Source organism: Echinops telfairi, unplaced genomic scaffold (assembly GCF_000313985.2).
Source record: "Echinops telfairi isolate 266 unplaced genomic scaffold, ASM31398v2 ScPeMD7_7461;HRSCAF=8499, whole genome shotgun sequence".
In the NCBI taxonomy this organism is placed as follows: Eukaryota; Metazoa; Chordata; class Mammalia; order Afrosoricida; family Tenrecidae; genus Echinops; species Echinops telfairi.
The window spans coordinates 6,231,755-6,251,575 of NW_022111361.1; the positions used below are offsets into that span (position 1 = coordinate 6,231,755).

The 19,821-nt window shown below is 38.4% G+C and overlaps 1 protein-coding gene across 5 annotated transcripts in view; it reads right to left on the minus strand.

Moving 5' to 3' along the window:
• The window catches only part of MLLT10 (MLLT10 histone lysine methyltransferase DOT1L cofactor), a 252,498-nt gene that overhangs the window by 162,215 nt on the left and 70,462 nt on the right, over window positions 1-19,821 (minus strand). The gene's annotated exons all lie outside the window — the stretch shown is intronic.

The window sequence follows — 19,821 nt, forward strand, 5'->3', positions numbered from 1 at the left end:
TTACTGTACCAAGCATGACTCATTCCACTATTTTACTTAAAACTAGTTTAGAATAAAAATTAAATTTTACTGCTCCCTTTTCTGTTTATAAAAATGTAACTCAAGGTATCAAAGACTAGATGTGATAATGGAGAGTTACTGGGCCAAAATGGAAAGGGATAAAAGTCTATTTTTGCCCTGTGGCATCTGACCATTCTATTCTCAAGGAAGCAGCTTATGAAGGGGAATCCAAAAAAACCTAATGCTCGTTTGTTTTTGAGATGTGAGAGAGAGAGTCCATTTGGAGTTCATTTCACCAGATTAGATTATTAATCAAGCTTTCTATTTAGAGGATCTGAAAAGATCACATAACAGTGTGCAACAAAAAAGGCCAGATTTGTGGCCGGGGGACTGGTTTTGCTACCACAAAGTCATCTCAGTGCGCCAGTTTTTGACAAAAAACAGCATGCCTCTCTTGCCCCACGTACCTGACTCACCTGACCTCGCTCCATGCAACTTCTTTTTGTTTTTGTGAATGAAAAGGAACATGAAAGGACAGCGATTTGATGACAAAGAAGAGGTAAAGGGGAAAAAATGAAGGAGGTGCTGTCAGCCATCCAAACAGATGAGTGTGAAAAATGTGTCCAAAGAATGCAATCACAGATTTGACAAATTTATTAAATGTAATGTAAAGTACTTTGAAGGTGTTACGGTTGTTTTGTAAAAAAAAAAATTAAATATCTAGCCTTGAAATAAAATTCCGGTTTTGGAGGGGATACCCCCTGTAGATGGTAAAAAGTGCTTTCACAATGTCAGGAGGCTAATGATAAAGAAAGAAGAAAACCCCATCCCTCTTTCCCAACCCATCCAACAGGTTATAATTAAGAGTAAATTAACATTTCATCGACCCTGGGCTTTGATTTCATCTATTCAACTGAAATGGGATTAAGAAATCTAAATTATGAAAGCCTCGAAGCAAAAGAAGCAAATGCATGTCCTCTCTGGAGGAAAAAAAAATATTATATTGAGGTACAGCTAATTTCTACAATTTAAAATCATTTTCACCACAATAAAAATCATCAAACACATGACAAACAACACGTGGATAAACAGCAGCATATTATTATAAAGGTCTAACAATAAAAAGGAAGACCCATAACAAGATGGCTTGATGTAACAAAGTGGCTGCAACAATGGATGCATTGTGAGGATGGTACGTGACTGGGGAGTGTTTCATTCCCGGGCAGAGTCACGGCATGCAGGAACCAACTCCACAGCATCTAGCAGCAATAGCATGATGTACCACAGTTACTGATAGGAACTCAGCAACCCCAATGACCGAGTCAAACAACCTCAAAGGGTTCTTGAGGTTATAATCTCTAAGAAAGCATCTTTCATTTGGGTCTTTTCCCCTGCAGAGCTACTAGATGAGTCTGAACCAGCACTTCAATTATTAGCTGTTTAACTATTTGCACAAGCATGGCTCCTTTGGGTCATAAAATATAGGTGTTAAAATAACTATGTTAATTGTATTCAAAGATATTGAAGACAATATTAAATTGTGTACAAAGAACTGGAGACTACACTAAATCAATTTAAAAACCTAAAACACACGCAACAAAATTAAGAAATGAGTGACATTAGCAATGTTTAACATGGATGAAAATACAACGAATGTATAGCAAAGCAGGTCAGAAGAAAATATCTGGACTGTAGGACAAAAAAACAAAATATGAAACATTAAGATTAATGCAGGAAACAAACCTACCACACACACAATCAATTAAAAGTCACACAGAAATACGTGGGAAAGCTACACGAAAGAATTATCTGAACTAATACCTGAAAGCCATGAAAGAAATACTATAAAATATAAACACCAAGAGAAAAACACAAATCCACACTTAAAAGCACTACTAAAACTACACAAAGCTAAGGAATAAGAACAAAAGTTTCAAAAAGAACCAAACAAGTTTCAAAAATAACAATTGGGGGGGGGGATTATCTCTGATAAGATTCCCATTAAGAACCATCCCCCCCAAAAAAAGGTTTTTTTCTGTGTCACATAAAGAAAAAAGTGAAATATAAGGGAACATAATTTACGCAAATATTGGCTATATAAAAAAATTAAATAATTATCATATGATCCTGCAGATCCTCTACAAATCTCTCCCCACCCAAATTTTAAGTAGCATCTCAAGACAACATATAAGTGAATATTCATAGTAACATTATTCAAAATTATTCAAAAGGTATCATTAAGTCCAAAAGGGGGATAGCAGTATAGGAATACAGTTATCTGCAAATGCCTATCAGGCAATTTTTACTCATAGCAACCTTGGGACACAGAACCACCACCACCACCACCACCATGCTGGGGTTTCCAAGTCTGTCAATCTTTACAGGCACAGAAAATCATATCTTTCCAGTGTGTTCTTTACATTTAATGCAATTCTGATCCAGATCAGAATTAGGATAAGTAAAGGATTAAACTAAACAGTAACAACAAAGAACTCTAACTTCCCTGAGGGGCCAGCCCCAATCCCAACTACGGGGACACCTGCCCCTCCCCCCAGAAAAATTTATTTCAGAGGACAGCACTGAAGCTGCAGCTCAGGGAGAGGGACATGTCTGATCAGAGCACACGGGAGCATATGAAGGGGGAGGAAGAGAGAGTGGAGCACATGAAGGGGGAGGAAGAGAGAGTGGAGCACATCCTGACCCACCAAGCCTTGAGGACGATATTCCTGCGCAGAGCAGCAAATCCACAGAATATGGCCGGCGCCACTATGAGAGAAACAACATCCGTTACTGACAGGGGACAACACTGGAGACAGTGTGAGATTTGCGCCTGATCTGATCCCACCACACGAAGACAAAACACTAAGGGCATGGAACAGAACAGCAAAGAGAACAGAGCATCCAAGTCCCCAGGGAATACCAAAAGTAGACTTTGGGACCAGGGCGTGGCACCCCATCAGACTCAACTGGAAAACACTCCTAAAGGCCAACAAACAGTCCTTGAACTAACTACAGGCTTTTCTTTTACGTTGTTCTTGTTGTTTGTTTTCTTTTGTTGCTTTGTTTTGCTATGTCTTGTTTTGTGCATGGTATTATCTCTGCAGGTCTGTCTAGATGAGATAGGCTGGATGAACAATCTGGCGGAGAAAACAACGGAACCGATGGTTGGGGGGCCATGGGAGAGGGCGAGGTGGGGGGAAAAGAAGTGGTGTTAACAAACCGAGGGACAAGGGAATAACAAGTGATCCAAATCTGTGGTGAGGAGGGTGTAGGAGATCTGGTAGGGCTTGATCAGGGCAATATAACAGAGAGGAATGACTGAAACCCAAATGAAGGCTGACCATGATAGTGAGACAAGAGGAAAGTAAAAGGAAATAGAGGACAGAACTAGGAGGCAAAGGGCATTTATAGAGGTCTAAATAAGGGTATGTACATATGTAAGTATATTTATAGATGAGGATGGGGAAATAGATCTATGTGCATATATTTATAGGTTTAGTATTAAGGCAGCAGATGGACATTGGGCCTCCACTCAAGTACTCCCTCAATGAAAGAACACTTTGTTCTATTAAACTGGCATTCCATGATGCTCACCTTCCCGACACAATCGCTGAAGACAAAGTAGGTGCATAAGCAAATGTGGTAAGAAAGCTGATGGTGCCCAGCTATCAAAAGACATAGCATCTAGGGTCTTAAAGACTTGAAGGTAAACAAGCAGCCATCTAGCTCAGAAGCAACAAAGCTTACAGGGAAGAAGCACACCAGCCTATGTGATCATGAAGTGCTGAAGGGATCAGGTAGGAGGCATCAAAGAACAAAAAATCCAGAGGATGTACGCTGGGGTACAGATAGGAACTGGAAACACAGGGAATCCAGGGCAGATGATCCCTTCAGGACCAGTGGTGTGAATGGCAACATTGGGAGGATAGAGGGAGGGCGGGTTGGGGAGGAGGAACCGATTACACGGATCTACATATAACCTCCTCCCAGGGGGGATGGACAACAGAAGAGTGGGTGAGGGGAGACATCGCACGGTTCAAGATATGACAAAATAATAATTTATAAATTATCAAGGGTTCATGTGGGAGAGGGGAGCAGAGAGGGAGGGGAAAAACTGAGGAGCTGATGCCTGGGGCTTAGGTGGCAAGCAAATATTTTGAGAATGATGAGGGCAATGAATGTACAAATGTGCTTTACACAATTGATGTATGCATGGATTGTGCTAAGAGTTGTATGAAAAAAAGTTGTACGAGCCCCTAATAAAATTATTTTTAAAAAGAACAAAAAATAAAATCATTATGAATGAGGGGGTTTGCAGATTGTGGACCCAAGACCCATCTGTAGGCAACTGGACATCCCCTTAAAGAAGGGTTGTAGGGAGGAGACTAGCTAGTCAGGGTGCCGTAGTAACGATGAAACATACAACTTTATTCTAGTTCCTAAATACTTCCTTGTCCCCAATCCCCCCCCGCCACCTGCCCATCATGATCCCAGTTCTACCTTACAAATCTGGCTAGACCAGAGTATGTACATTGGTACAGAAGGGAGACATCGGACAGTGTAAGATATGACAAAAACGATAATAATTTATAAGTTATCAAGGGTTCATGAGGGAGGGGGGAGGGGGTAAGGAGGGGGAAATGAGCTAATACCAAGGGCTCAAGCAGAAAGCAAATGTTTTGAGAATGATGAGGGCAATGAATGTACAAATGTGCTTGACACAATGGATGTATGTTTGGATTGTGTTGAGTTGTATGAACCCCCAATAAAATGATTTAAAAAACAACCATCAAAATAAGAACTCTAATTTCCCAACCTCAAAATCTGCACAGCAGCCACAGTAATCAGAGCAGCCTGGTATTAGTACAAAGATAGACACATAGACAAATGGAACAGAACAGAGAACCCAGAAACATTTACCTAGAGACAACTAACTTTTTAAAAGGACCAAAATCCCTCAAACAGGGAAGAGATAGTCTCTTCAACCAATAGTGCTGACAAAATTGGACTTCCATTTACAGAAAAATAAAATATGACCCACATCTCACTTCATATAGAAAAACAAATTCAAGAAGGTTTAATCACCTAATGCAAACCCTAAAATATAAATTATCATCACTGAAAAAAGGACAAATTTAGGGGTCCTAATGCACTGCATAAACTCAGTATCAAACAGAATCAAAAACCCCACACAAGACAAAATAGAAGGTTGGTACCTCCTAAAGATGTAACACAGGTGAATCAAAAGACTTGACCAAACAGTAAAGAACAACTGGGGGGAGTGGGATTAGCAGACAACCACGACAAGAGACTAATCTCCAAAATCTATAGGAAATTTTAACACCTAAACAAGAAAAAGATGGATAACCCAATTTTAAAATGGTCAGAGAACCCCAGATGACATCTAGATGGCTGACAAAAATATTCCTGTCACTAGCCAGCAGAGAAATACAAATCAAAGCAATGATGAGATACCACCTCATCCCAGGATTGCTGGCAAAGTTAAAAACAACAACAATTTTTGGAGAGAATAGAACTCTCATACAATGCTGATAGGGCTGTAAAACAGAACCACCACCCTAGAAAGGGATATGACACTTCCTCAAACAATTGGGAAAAGAAATACCAAACAATCACTCTACAGGGAAAGAGAAGAAGGAAAAAAAAAAGAACACAGCATGAACAGATATATGCACGTCTATGTTCATTGCAGCACTATTCACAATAGCAAGAAGATGGAATCATCTAAGAGTCCATCAGCAGAAGAGTGGATACACTTTGGTACTTACAAACAATAACACACTACTCTTCATTAAAGAATGATAGACCTGTGAAGCACCGCACAATGTGGATAGATTTGGAGGCTACTGTACTACTATGCTGAAGTTAGTCAATCACAAAAGGACAAAAACTGCCTGAGTCCACTATGGTAATTAGGTTTAGTGCCAATATTGGCTCAAGATTCTCCGGTTTGGCAGTTGACGGTCCTAACAATTCCCCACGATATGAACAAACACAACTTAACTGCATAATGGGATCTTGCTGTGAGCAGCCAACCCCTTTTAAGAGCAGGGTGGGTTGCCACCCCCTTAAACTCAGGGTCACAGCCCTGATGCAAATGAAAGAACAGTTTTACATTCAACGACTCATATACATTCTGTTTCATATCAATCACTGCAACCTCCTCAATATACTAGATAAATGCTGCCCTTCTGATCTCAATAATTAGTCTCCCTATAATGACTGTTTTCCTTATAGACCTGACTCAAAGCTGAATCAGAGATGAGAAGAGAGTTCATTACCAGACCCAAGATCATAGTCCTGTGGTATCCACCAATCTCTACCTAGTTTACTTCAGCATCTTTCCCCCACTCTATCCAGAACATTCTAATGTGATCCCTTTTCAGAGTAGTTGATAGTGGTAGCCAGATACCATCTAGTTCTTCTGATCTCAGCGTGCTTAGAGTGATCCATCAGTCTGCTGAACTATTGTTTACATGTGTTTACAGTTTTCATCAGACAGACCAACAGATGTACCTTACACTGCCACTCACAAACTTTTAAAACCTCTGTCATTACTCATCAAAATAGAATATAGACTCTGTGGAACGTTATACCAATTGAGCCTTGTGTCCCCAGGTTCAACAGCTCACTGATTAAAGGTTATACTGGTTATATCTACGAAGTCTTCATAATTCTGTCCCCTGTATGCACCACCACATACATGGGTACAGTGGCAGCAAAGGTAATACCCAGGTACAAAATATCCTCTGTCAAACCAATATATTTGCAAACATATAGGTGAGTATATGCAAACTCTCAGCCAAACCAATACATATAAACATATATGGATAAATGCAAATATCCAGTCAAACCTATACATATATATATATATATATATATATAGAGAGAGAGAGAGAGAGAGTGTGCGCGCGCACACATAAAGATAAATATGTTGGTAGACGCACACTCTCCCTCTCACAGTTGCTTAGCCCATGTGTCTATGCAGGCCATCTACTCATTGATCACTATTATTGCAGGACTGTGTATTCAACAGTATTTACTACTGATGGCTTTCACTGTTTTATTTTCCTGTTTTATTCCTTTCACTGTTTTATTCCTTCCTTGCCTCCAGCATTTTTTGGCCAACCTTTTACTGTATATTATCTTCCTTATCCACCCAAGTCCTTGAAATCTACTTGATTTCTTACACATTTGGAAATCCTGTAACTGCACTAATTCCTTCTACTTATAATTGTCTTCATAGATACATATGAAGACACACACATATATATGTTACATATATATATACACAGATATCTGTGATTTCCTATTTTCAGGGCTGTAGTCTTATCTTAAGTCCCCTTAATATTTCTTATAAGGTCGACCTGGTTTTTACAAATTCATTTGTTTGTGAGAAGTGTCCTGATTCTGGCGTCACGTATGAGGGACAGTTTTCCTGGGTATATGATCATTAGATGGCAACTTTTTTTTTCCCTTTCCCAGTTTTGTATACATGGTCCCATTGCTTTCTTTCCTCTGTGGTTTCTGCTCAGAAATCAGAGGTTAGTCTTACTGGTTATCCTTTGTAGTTAACTTTTTATGTTTCTGAAGCTGCTATCAGGATTCTGTCCTTGTCTATGGTTTTGTAAAGTTTGATTATGGTAAATTTTGGTGATTTTCTTGCAGGGTCTATCGTGTTTGGTATTTTTTTATTACGTTGAATGTAAATCTCTAGTTTTCATGATGTGAAGGAAATGTTCTACCAACAAGTCTTTGAAATTTTCTGTGGCGGTTTTCCCCTTCTTTAATAGTGTCTTCCTAATCCAGAATTCCAATTACACGCAAACAAATGATCTTGATTGTGTTCCACATAACTCTTAAGCTTTCTTCCTTATTTTTGTTGTTCTTTTCTTTGATTGTTCTTTTAGCAGATTAGTGTCGAGGGACTTGTCTACAAGCTCACTGTGTGGCCTATTGATTCAATTCTACTCCTTTACCCTTTGAATGGGTTATCTGCTCCAATATCTTGGTACTGGTCTTCTAAATTTCAATTGTTGGTTTTAAAAATTTTGTCAATTAATTCTTGTAGTATTTTCCAGAATTTCTTGAAGGTTTTTTTGTTTTGCCCTTGCTTTCAACTATCACTGTCTCAATCTTTCTCACTCTATTGAACAAATCTAAATGCCATTCTTGAATTTTCTATTAGATAGTTTTCCAATGCCACTTTATTGCTGAGAAAGGTCTTCTGGTTCGGTGTTTTGGTCACTCTGTTTTGTTTCTCAAGTAAATTGAAACTATTTTATCTGAGACTATGTGGTTAATACTCTATTTCAGTAATGATTTTGGTGTTAGTAAGTTCTTATGGACTCTCCAGCTGTCTCCTAGTGAGTTTGATAGAGAATGGGAATGTGTGTTCTTTGCTGTTTGTGTGGCATATCTGTGAGTGGGTTGGCTTGTGTTGGCTGTAATCTAGTAATGATCAGGTGGTAGAGGTGCAGGTAATGGCCCCTGACAGGCTGCACAAGGTGTGGATGTGGCTCCCATCTATGGGACAAAGGAAAGAAAACAAAAGAATAGCAGCAAACAAGAAGATGAATTATTTGTAATTATTTAAAGACGGGGCTACAGACAGAAAATAACAGTAACAAAAGGATAACATAAAAGCAAGCAAGCAAGGGAAGGAAAATGCAATACAAAATGAAAATAGGGGGTAACAACAAAGAGAAAACTGAACTTTTTTTTTAACTTAGAGAAACATGATTTTTCAAACAAAAGGAAAATTGGGGAGGGGGTGGTGGTGTTTAGGACTTCAGACAGTCAGATGTCTTCACTCTCTACCAGCTAAGGATCTCAAAGGGTTAAAGAATGGGTATGGAAGGATGAAACCCATAGTTCTAAGTCAAGTTCTTGAGAGCCTGTAGGTTGTCTGGAGTCAGTGTAACTCATCTGGAAGTAGTTTATATCTCCTTAGATGGTGGCTAAGGCCAAGGTCCTTGTTGCCATACAGAATTCTTTCCAGCATACCAGGCAGTTGGTGGCAGGGCAGTTGATTCTGTTCTGATGAGGCACAGTTCACATGCCTCTAGACACAGAAGTAGTACACCCAGCACCCAATCAGACATATAGAGGCTGAGCAGGGGCATGAGTGTGGCCAGCCACTGGGTAGGAAGAGTCAAGGCTGGCCAAACTTCTAGTCAACAGGATGGTGTGAGGAAGAGGGGAGGATCCCACATGTCTCATCACTAGTTACCAGTTTGCACTTGTGAAAGGTTGTTGACTCAAACACTAATTACAAATGTTCAAGATGGCAAATGCCTCAAGAGGCCAGGAATTTACTTGTCTCTTTTTGGGCCACTTTTGTCCAGCGTCTTCTCCCCTAGGTATTCAATCAATTTCTTTATCCTTTCCTCTGAAGCTCAGGGTTCCAGAGCTGTCATAATCATCTGTTTCCTTGGTCTCTGGTGTAGAATCTATCTAGCATGTATGCTTAGTTTACCATCTTGTCACGAATCTCCCCAAAATGTCCTATTTTATTTTGTAAAGTACATATATTTAGTTATAATAAGCACATCATACAATTCAATAGACCAATTATGTTAATGTTGCACAATCACTACCACAATCAACTCTAAAATACCTTCCTGCTTTCTTGTGCTTACTAGTGTGGACTCCTCATTTTCCCCACCTTCACTTCATTCTCCTCATCGCCTGGCAATTATTATTATAATCACTTTAAGCATGTCCTATTTCTTAACATGAACATGGCTATGCTAGCTATTTGTTTTTGTGACTGTTCTGTGTGCTGAAACTTTTGAATTACTCAAAATTTAAAAATACTTTAGACAATGTGATCCACATGGGTTAACTAAGAGAAGTGCATACATATTGTTGTTTATACACAAAAGTGGACGTATATTTTAAAGTTAGGTTTCAGCCAAATCAAATACAATATGTGAAATCACAGATAATTTTAATGAAAACTTACTGTAGTGGAATAACAGAGAAGCAAACCTACTTGCAATAAATTCAAGAAAGAATGATAAGTGTAAAAATTGAATTAAAGAAAATAAAAATATCATTGTTGACATGTGCTTGTATAAGTTTATGTCCCACATAACTATTGTAGATATTGAGACACAGCAATCAACAAATAAAAATCCTTGTCATCTAATGGTGAGAGAGGCAAGGGTAGGACAAGATAATGAATAAATATACAGTGATAAGATAGTCATGCTTGCCACAAAGAAAAATAATTCATAAGAATGGCAGAACTGGGTGACTTCTGGGAAGATGGGGCCCATGTAGCACTGCCCACATGATGAGCTCGTTGGGTGATCACCAGATTTATGGGTGAGGAGGCCAAGTTGGGGGACTAGGAAATGAGACCAGGGCTTGCAGCACCATAGAGTTCTTTTGTCAGTTCTCCCACAGACAGCTCGGCTGTGCTCAACACACGCACATTCCCTTTCACAGTACCCGCCTGTGCCCTGCCTGCCTTGTCAGTGGGGTGGCCAATCCCAACATCTTCCCCAGCCCAGATGCCCCCACTCGGTGGCTCACCAGCATGGGAAGGTCAGATGCCCACACAGACTCCTGGAGGCCCAGGACACTAAGACCCTTAGCAGTCTGCTGAGTAGAGTTCCCATTGGGGAAACCCCTAGCCATGGCCCAGCTTTTTCCCATGGCAGGGGCACGACTTGGCTCTGGAGATAGATTATCTCCAGCTATCCGGCAGGGTAGATGTGCGGCTGGAACCTGAAGCACATTGGACTCCAGGAGGTTGTTAGATTTGTTCCTATTTTCTTGGGAGAAAGCAACAAATCTAACACAAACTCCTTAACACACCAGAGGAAATGGATCCCAGCATTTCCAGGTTGCTTGGCACCTTTCCCACTACTGGCAGGGTAACCTGCAAAATCGGGGCCCATGGTCCTTAGCCAGATCTCCCTCTGATCAAAAGCCCCACTTAGCTAGGGCATCCATTATAAAAGCCCAATTCCACCCTGGGACCACACGTAAGGAGTGGATAATTCTAAGTGGTGCAGGAATCCACTGTTTTAAAAATAACAGAAAAACTGCACTCTCTCTACATAATATACAAGGTGAATAAGGGACTCTGGTAGATTCAATATACCCCTCACTGATCCCAAACACCATAACCTCTGGAACCTGCTCCCTCCACCTCAGTAACACACACTCTGCTTTAGGTTACCAAGTAAAATCACATCTCCCATAACCCTCTTTTCCAACTCATTAAAAATTACTTAACAGGAAGGTTTCCTATGATAAATACTACCACTTAAAATCTACATCTGAGCATCTATATACTCTAATCTTCCTACTAACCTAAATAATACTCCCTCCTCAAATACACACAATACATTTTCCAGCACCCATCTGATCCTCTCCGAATCTAAAGAGCCAGCTCCTCCCACATACACAGACATCCCAGAAGATTATGTACCACCTTCAGCTAAACCGAGATGTGACCCAAGCAGCTACAGTAAAAAAATTTAGATACAAAAGATGACCCAAAAGCAACAGTTCAAACAGAAGCAGCCCTGGAATTGCCAGAGAAAGAATACAGGAGAATGCTGTTGAGAGACATACAAGAAATTAAAAGATCTATCCTGAACTGATAAAAAAATAGAGATACTAGAATCCTCGCACCAAAGGGATATCCAAGAGTAAAAGAGTAACGTAGCAGAAATAAATAAAAAGGTGATCTCCACAATAGAATGGAAGAAATCAAAAACCAAATCAACAATCTCAAAAATAACCAAGAAGAATTCAGCAAAGGACAGAAACAATCAAACAAAGGAACAAAATAATCTGAAGAAAGCCTGAGGATGATGTGGGATTCCATGAAGCAAAGCAATATTCAAATTATTGTGGTGCCTAACAGGAAGAATAAGCCAATGTTAAAATAAGGGAATTCCTAGAATAAATTTTCCACAATATCACAAAGCAGATGATAACCACACTCAGGAAGCAGAGAGAATACCAATTAAACAACAAAAATCACATCAAGACATATAGTGGTCAGATTATCAAATTTCAAGGAAAAGTAGGTTATTATAAGGGCAGATCCAGAGAGAAAAACCCTCATACAGAAAGGTAAATTGAGAAGAATCAACGCAGACCTCTCTACAGATACCCTGCAAGAATGGAATTACAGCAATGTTTTGAGAAAGGTGAAAGACAACAACTGCAATCCAAAAATTCTCTCTCCAGCAAAGCTCTCCAGAAAATTTGAAGGTAAAATAAAAGTTTTTTCAAATAAGGAAACACTTAAGAGTATTTGTAAAAACATAACCAGCATTACCAAAAAATACTTTCCAGTTCTTTATGGGCAAAAAATGGCAACAAACAAACATGAGACAACCGGAGGGTTTAACAACACCCAGAAACAAACACACTGAATGAAAACAGTGCCCTAAACAACAGGTCCAATGAAGAAACGAAGACAAGAATAAACTCCTCACACTCACACACTCCACCCTATAGAAAAAGAATGAAAAATATCAAACACAAATATTACAAGACAACAGAAATTAACCTACATTTCGATTTAATTACATTGAATGTTAAAAGACAAGGAGTAGCACACTGGATTAGACAACAAAATCCATCAGTTGACATATCTAAAACTCACAAACAAAAATTGACTGAGAGTTAAAGAATGGCGAAAAGTTTACCAAGCATTCAAAAAAAACGCAGAGGTAGCAATACTAATCTCTGATAAGACAGACCTCAAGGTACATGATTAAGTAGAGATTAAGAACTGGCATTACATAATGCTCAAGGGATAAGAGACCAAGAACCCCAAAACATAATAAACACATATACACACAACGAAAAGCCCTCTTGAAATTCAACCAAATCCTCAAAGACATGGAAAGATAAATTACTGAATCAACAATTATAGATGACTTCAATAGACTTAAATAGACCAAATGTTGGGACACGGAGCAAGCTTGAGAAAATTCAAACAAAGAGATCATTCAAACCATTGTTTCTGACCACGGTGCCAATAAATCAACAATAGAAAGAACAACAAAAGACAAAACACTTGGGAGACTCAATAACATACTTCTCAAAAATGAATGGGAAATAGCCCAAATTAAAGAGGAAATTAGGAAGTTCCTAGAAAGCAATGAGAATGACAATACAACATACGAAAACCTGAGATGTAACAAAGGCAGAGAGGCCACTTTATTGCAATAAATGCACACATGAAAAAAGGGTAAAGAATTATAGTCAGTACCTTAACACAGCACCTCCAGCAGTTAGAACAGAGTCAACAGCATAATCCTTCCAACAGCAAAAGAAAAGAAATTATAACAATTAGAGCAGGGATAAATGAACTGGAAAATAAAAGAATAATGGAAAGAATCAACAAAGCAAAAAGTTGGGTTTTTGAAAGGATCAACAAAATCAACAAGGCACTAGCAAACTTAACAAAGGGAGGAAAAAAGGAGCAGCTGCCAATATCTAGAATTAGGGATGAAACAGGGAGAGTTCACAACAGATCCTAAGCAAATACAAAGTCCTGTATGAAGAAAACTACAGAACATTACTACAAGAAACAAAAAGGAATCTTCACAAATGGAAGCATATTCCATGTTCATGGGTGGGAAGACTCAAAATTGTAAAAATGTCAATACTAACTACAGAGATATGCAAAATATTCAATGCAATCCCGATTCCATTCCAGCACCATTTTCAAAGAAATGGAAAAACGGATTACCAACTTCACATGGAAAGGGAAGAAGCCCAGGATATGCCAAAAACTCCTTAAAAAGAAGAACAAAGAAGGTGGTCTTGCACAACCTGACCACAAAAACGACTATATAGTCACAGTTGTCAAAACAACGTGGGTACTAGTATAATGATCGATACTAATACCAAAGGATCAGGACAGAAAACCCAGAAATTAAAAGCATCCACATACAGAAAATGATTTTTGACAGAGACCCAAAAAACATTAAATGGGAAGCAGACGTCCTCTTCAATAAATGGGTGTTGGAAAAGCTGGATACCCACAGGCAGAAGAATGACACAAGACCCATCTCTCACTCCATGCACAAAAACAAATTCAAGGTGGATCAAAGACCTAAATGTAAAACCCAAAGCTATCAGGATCATCAATGAGAACATTGGGACAAAGCTAGGAGCTCTGGTTCAGGGAATGGACAGGCCATCAGAAGTTACAGAAGCAAACACACTCCGTGGAAGATAAAATCGGTGTGTGAGACCTATTAAAAATAAAAACTTGTGTACAGCCAAAGATTCATTAAAAGAGTAAAAAGAGAGCCCAGACTGGAAAATGATATTTAGTAACCACAATAACAGACAAAGGATAAATTAAATTACTAAAATCTACAGAATTTTACAAACCTACAACAAGAAAAAAAACTAATAGCCCACTGAGAAAGTTGGCAAAAGACCTGAACAGATGATTCACAAAGGATGACAGTCAAATGGCTACTAAACTCATGAGGAAATGCTCCCGGTCACTAGCCATGGGGGCAATGTAAGTCAAAACAACCTTGAGATACCACCTAACACCCATAAATTGTAGTCAAATATAAAAAGAAAGAACAACAAATGCTGGAGATGGTGTGGTGAGATAGGAACTCTTATCCACTGCTGGTGGACTTGTAATAATAGTACAGCCACTGTGAACGGTGGTATGGCAATACCTAAAACAGATGGCAAATGAAATACAATATGGTAAAGCAATACCATTACTGGGCACATATACCCAAAAGAACAGACCACGAACAGACGTTTGTCACCCCACCCCCATCCTCCACCCCAATGTTCATCACAGAACAATAGCAATAGCAAGAAGCTGGAAACAGCCTAAATTCCCATCAAGAGATACAAAAACCCTACATACACGTAACGGAATACTACGTATCCCTTAAAAAACAGTGATGAAACTATGGCGCACCTCAAGACATAGAGGAATCTGGAAGACATTATAGTCTGGAGAACTCCCCCGATCTAAAATTGAGGGACGGGAGAAAAGTGTTCACTAAACAGAATGCTCTGGAAAGAGCAGTACAGAAAATCAAAAGCGTAAATAAGAGACTTGAACAGTTTAATCTTTGTCTATACATCCCCCCTATGATGCAGGCTGGACTTGATCTGGTTTCCAAATTTTTCTGTATTTTTGGTTTATATTATTTTGTTTTGTTCATATTGGAGTGTATCTCAGAGGTGTAAGGTCAATGGAGGTCACTCTTTTGAAGCTGTGCTATATGCTTTTCTGTTTTTCTGTATATGAAACCCAGGATTGATGAACCTATAGGGACAGCAAGTAGAATAAGAGGCTTGGGAAGAGAGGGTATAGTGGTTGAGGAGAGGGAGTGAGTGGGCACAATGGCACACAGTCCAAGTAGAAAAAGAATGCTTGGGAACTGATTGTAGTAGCAATTGTGCAATTCTACTTGACGTGATTGAAATATGAAATGATGTATATACTAAATCCCAACTAATACTTTTTTTAAGGTAGGGACCATAATGTGGGGGGGAAATGGCAGTACTATTGATGTGGTAAAGCAGGGTTGCTACTAGATATAAACTGGTCAAGAAAGACCCATTTATTACGGTGCTATTTCAGGAGAGACTTGAAGGATGTGAGCCCTAGGACTATTTAGAAAATGTGCATCATGATAACGGAATAAACTTCCCTCAGTAGCTCGCTCTTTCTTCATAATCTGTTTTTAATCCATAACCTCTACTGAAATTTATCTCCCCTGATGTATTTGAAATACCAGTGACAGCTTCCAGCATCACAGTAACTCACAAGCTACCACAGTACAACAAACTGACATGAGGCAGTTATTGGAACAGAGCAAGGAAATACTGTGTGGTTTAAAAATCAGGAAAGATGGGCATCAGGAATATATCCTTTCACCAAGCTTAATCTGTATGTTGAGCAAATAATCAGAGAAGCTGGATTGGATGAAGAAGAATGCAGAATTGGAGAAAGGCTTATTAACAGCCTGTGATGTTCAGATGAAAACAACCTGGCTTGCTGAATCTGAGGAGAACTTGAAGCATTTGCTGATGAAGATCAACAACTGAAGCCTTCAGTATGAGTAATAATTCAATGTAAAGAAAATAAAAATCCTCATAATCGGATCAATTAACAAGATAAAGAAAGAAAAAAACATGGAAGTTCTTCAAAGATTTCATCTTCCTTATTCTCAATGCTGATGGTGGCAAGGTCAAGAAATCCAACAAAGAATCACATTGGAGCTGATGGTGCCCGGCTATCAAAAAGTATAGCGTCTGGAGTCTTAAAGGCTTGAAGGTAATCAAGCGGCCATCAAGCTCAGAAGCAACAAAACCCACATGGAAGAAGCACACCACGAAGTGTAAAACGAGCAACAAATGTATTGCAAAGATGGCCGGGTTGTCTCTCACATATTTAGGACAAGTACCAGAAAATCCAATCTCTAGAAAAGGTTATCATGTTCAGAAAAGTAGAAGGTCAGCCCCAAAAGAGGATGTCAAACTGACATGCTATAAATCCAAGAGTACAGAATTCTTTGGGGAAGGCTTAGAAAGGCAGCAACATCACCTTTAAAAATGCATAAACCTAAATGAATGGTAATGTCGAGAAACAACAGCTTCACATTTTGATTTTTTTGTTTAATAAAGGCTTCTAATGTTTTATAGCAATACATTTTACTTACCTTCATATAATAAAATATCAGGAGTTAATCTATAAATTTAAGACAATAGCAATACAAATATAAAGTTTTTTAAAATTAAGCAATCTGCTATTATCAGTGACAAATGGATTGTGTGTACTCTCTTGAAGAAAAGGACATAACCTTTATGTCATTTTTTCTAAAAACTTGTAAACTCAGCCTAATTATGAGAATAATAGCAGGCAAACCCAGATTGAGACAATCTACAGAACAGTTGGCCTGTATCCCTCAAGACTGTCTAGGGGAAAAATCTGTCATCAATCACAGGAGTCTGGTGGGACGTGACAACTAAATGGAAGGTAATCCACCTTGGATACAATCTTAGAAAAAAGATATTAATGGATAAAATGGTTAAATCTCTCAAAAGAGTCTAGACTTTAACTAATAGTAATGTATAGATCAACTTTTTTTTTTAAACTTCTTAAGTTTTAATAAATATATCACAATAACGAGAGGTTAGTAATGGTTTTATGTTAAGACTATATAGGAACTTGCTGCTCTACCTGCATCATTTCTGAAAATCTAAAATAACCCAAAAACAATCTGACTTTAAAATTTCTTATTTAAAATCTAAACAAGTAAAACTAAGAACACTATTATTAACTCTTTTCAAAAGAGAAGAAAAGTGGGGAAGATAAAGATAATGAAAAAGGACAACTTTTACCAGATATTGTAACACATCATAAACAGTACGGTATTGGCCCATGAAGAGACACGTCATTGACTAGAATAGAAAATTAGCCAAAACTCCTGGATATTTACCAAGTAATAAAAGTGCCACTTACAATCAAGGAAAAATGAATTATTCAAAATAGCTATTTGGGTAAATGGAGTCATCAAAATAACATATACCTCATATTTTACATTGAAATAAATTTCAGATAAGCTATTTTAATTTTTGTAAAGCTATCTACTAGAAAAAATCCTTAGGAGACTGTTTAAATGGTGAAATAGAAATAGTGTGAGTATGTTACAAAATCCAGAAGAAATTGTAGAATAGATTGATGACAATGACTATAACAATTAACTTCAGAATGACCACTAGCAAAATAAAATTCTATCTGGAAAGAAAAAACCCTGCTATTAATACCACAGACAAAAGGACGAAAAGGGTTAAAGAGCTAGACTCTGATTCTCTCCCCTTCAAGTTCTTAGGAAAACATCTGACAGTTTTGACTTCCTACAACATCGACACTGAAGACAGATGATGGTCTGTAGGGTCTGCCATATACCAATAACTTATCCAAGAATGCTCTTTAGCCTCTTGTCCTGAACTGTCAGGATTCCACATTGCCTGACTTATAATTTATGGACTAAAAATATGGGAGATAGTCACTTACAAATATAGAGGCTATATGGCTAGCAGGCATTTTTATACTGAGGGACCACAAACTACAACTTCGCTGTGCTAATATGACCTAGGCTTATCTTAGATTTTGACAGCCTCACAGTTAAAACATTTTCTACAGGATCATGATTGGAGATAACTAAAGCTACAATTCAGTATCAGATCTCTATATAACTGCAACTGTGTATACTTTTACTTTTTTATACGTAAGTATATTTGGTGTCAGCAAGTCACTTGTGTCCCAGCTTAATGAATCCTCAAAACTGAAAGTCACTCTGGCAATCATACAGCTGCAGAGGAAAAAGTAATGAAAATAGGCTCTCATATGCTGTGATGGAAGTATGAATTAGTACAACCTCAATTCAGAAAATTCAGAGAAATCTATTCAAATCATAGATGCATAACCTTGGACCCAAAAATTCACTTCTAAGAATTTATCTATGGCTAATTATCAACATATGGATAATCACGTGGTACCAGTTATTCCGTTTCCTAAAAAATAAATTAAAAGGGATTAATAATACATTCACTGTCCTAAAACAAGAGACCTGAACCCAAACTCACTACCATCAGCTCTATGTCCACTCCTAGCAACACTGTTGGCAGAGTAGAAGTCTTGTGTCAGGTTTCTAAGGAGACAGCACAGATGCAGACTGCCTCATCTTGACCCCGTGAGGCTGTTAGTGGTGCCAACGAACCACCTTTTGGTTAGGAGTCCAACATTTAACCACTGTGCCACTAATGCTCCTTTAAAATAATAGTTTAAATAAATTGTGGTTTATTTATACACTAACTATGTACAACTCTATAAGGAAAGAGAAAACAAAGTGCAGATGAGCATTTCATTACTTCATGTGAAATTATTTTGTAGAAGTACTATATTCCACACATTTGTGTGAAAAAAGTGCTTATTTATACAGAAAGTAAGCCTGATAGATACCAAGAATATGGTGACCTTCCAGAAGGGAAACTACATGCCAGGGAGGCAGGAGTAGCAGGTATTACTTTTTAATCCAATAAACAAGGTCACCGGGTATAACCTAGAAAGAAATGGAATACTTATAGAACAAGTTTAAATAAAGCTCTGCATGCTGAACTGCATGGATACCATGGCTCTGAGAATACTACCAATCAAGTTAAAAAAATACCCTAGCAAGAGCTTGGACAATTTCTGTCTATGCAAGATGGTAAACGAGTGATAGTTACTGGACGTGTCAACCTGGCAAGGCTCTGGTTTCTCAGTGGTTTGGAAGATATAAACTGATCCCTCTTCTATTAAAAAATATATAATGTAATCATGTTCCATTTTGTGATCTGTTGTAAGCAGCCAATCAGTTAAAATATAATATAATATTCTGCAGATCTCACTCTCTAGGGGTGTGAGCCAGCTCCTAAAGCCCTGTGACCAGTAGTCCATCAATTTTAAATTCAACAACCCCTGCAAGTACATGAGTCAAAAGAAGCCTCCAGCCTGACATGTAATCCACAGGTTTCAGAAGTGCCAGTTTCCACAACTCCCAAGAGTAATTTCCTTGAAAGAAATCTAGTGTGTGTGTGTATGTGTGTGTGTGTGTGTGTGTGTGTATGCTTCACGGGTTGTGCTCCTCTAAAAAAATCCAGAAATTGGTTTAAAAAAAAAAAAAGTGTTGTTAAAACAGTGTTTTCTTGGCACCGGTGGTGTGCTTCGAAGGGATCAAGTATCAGGCATCATCAGAACAAAAAATCTTACCATAGTGAACG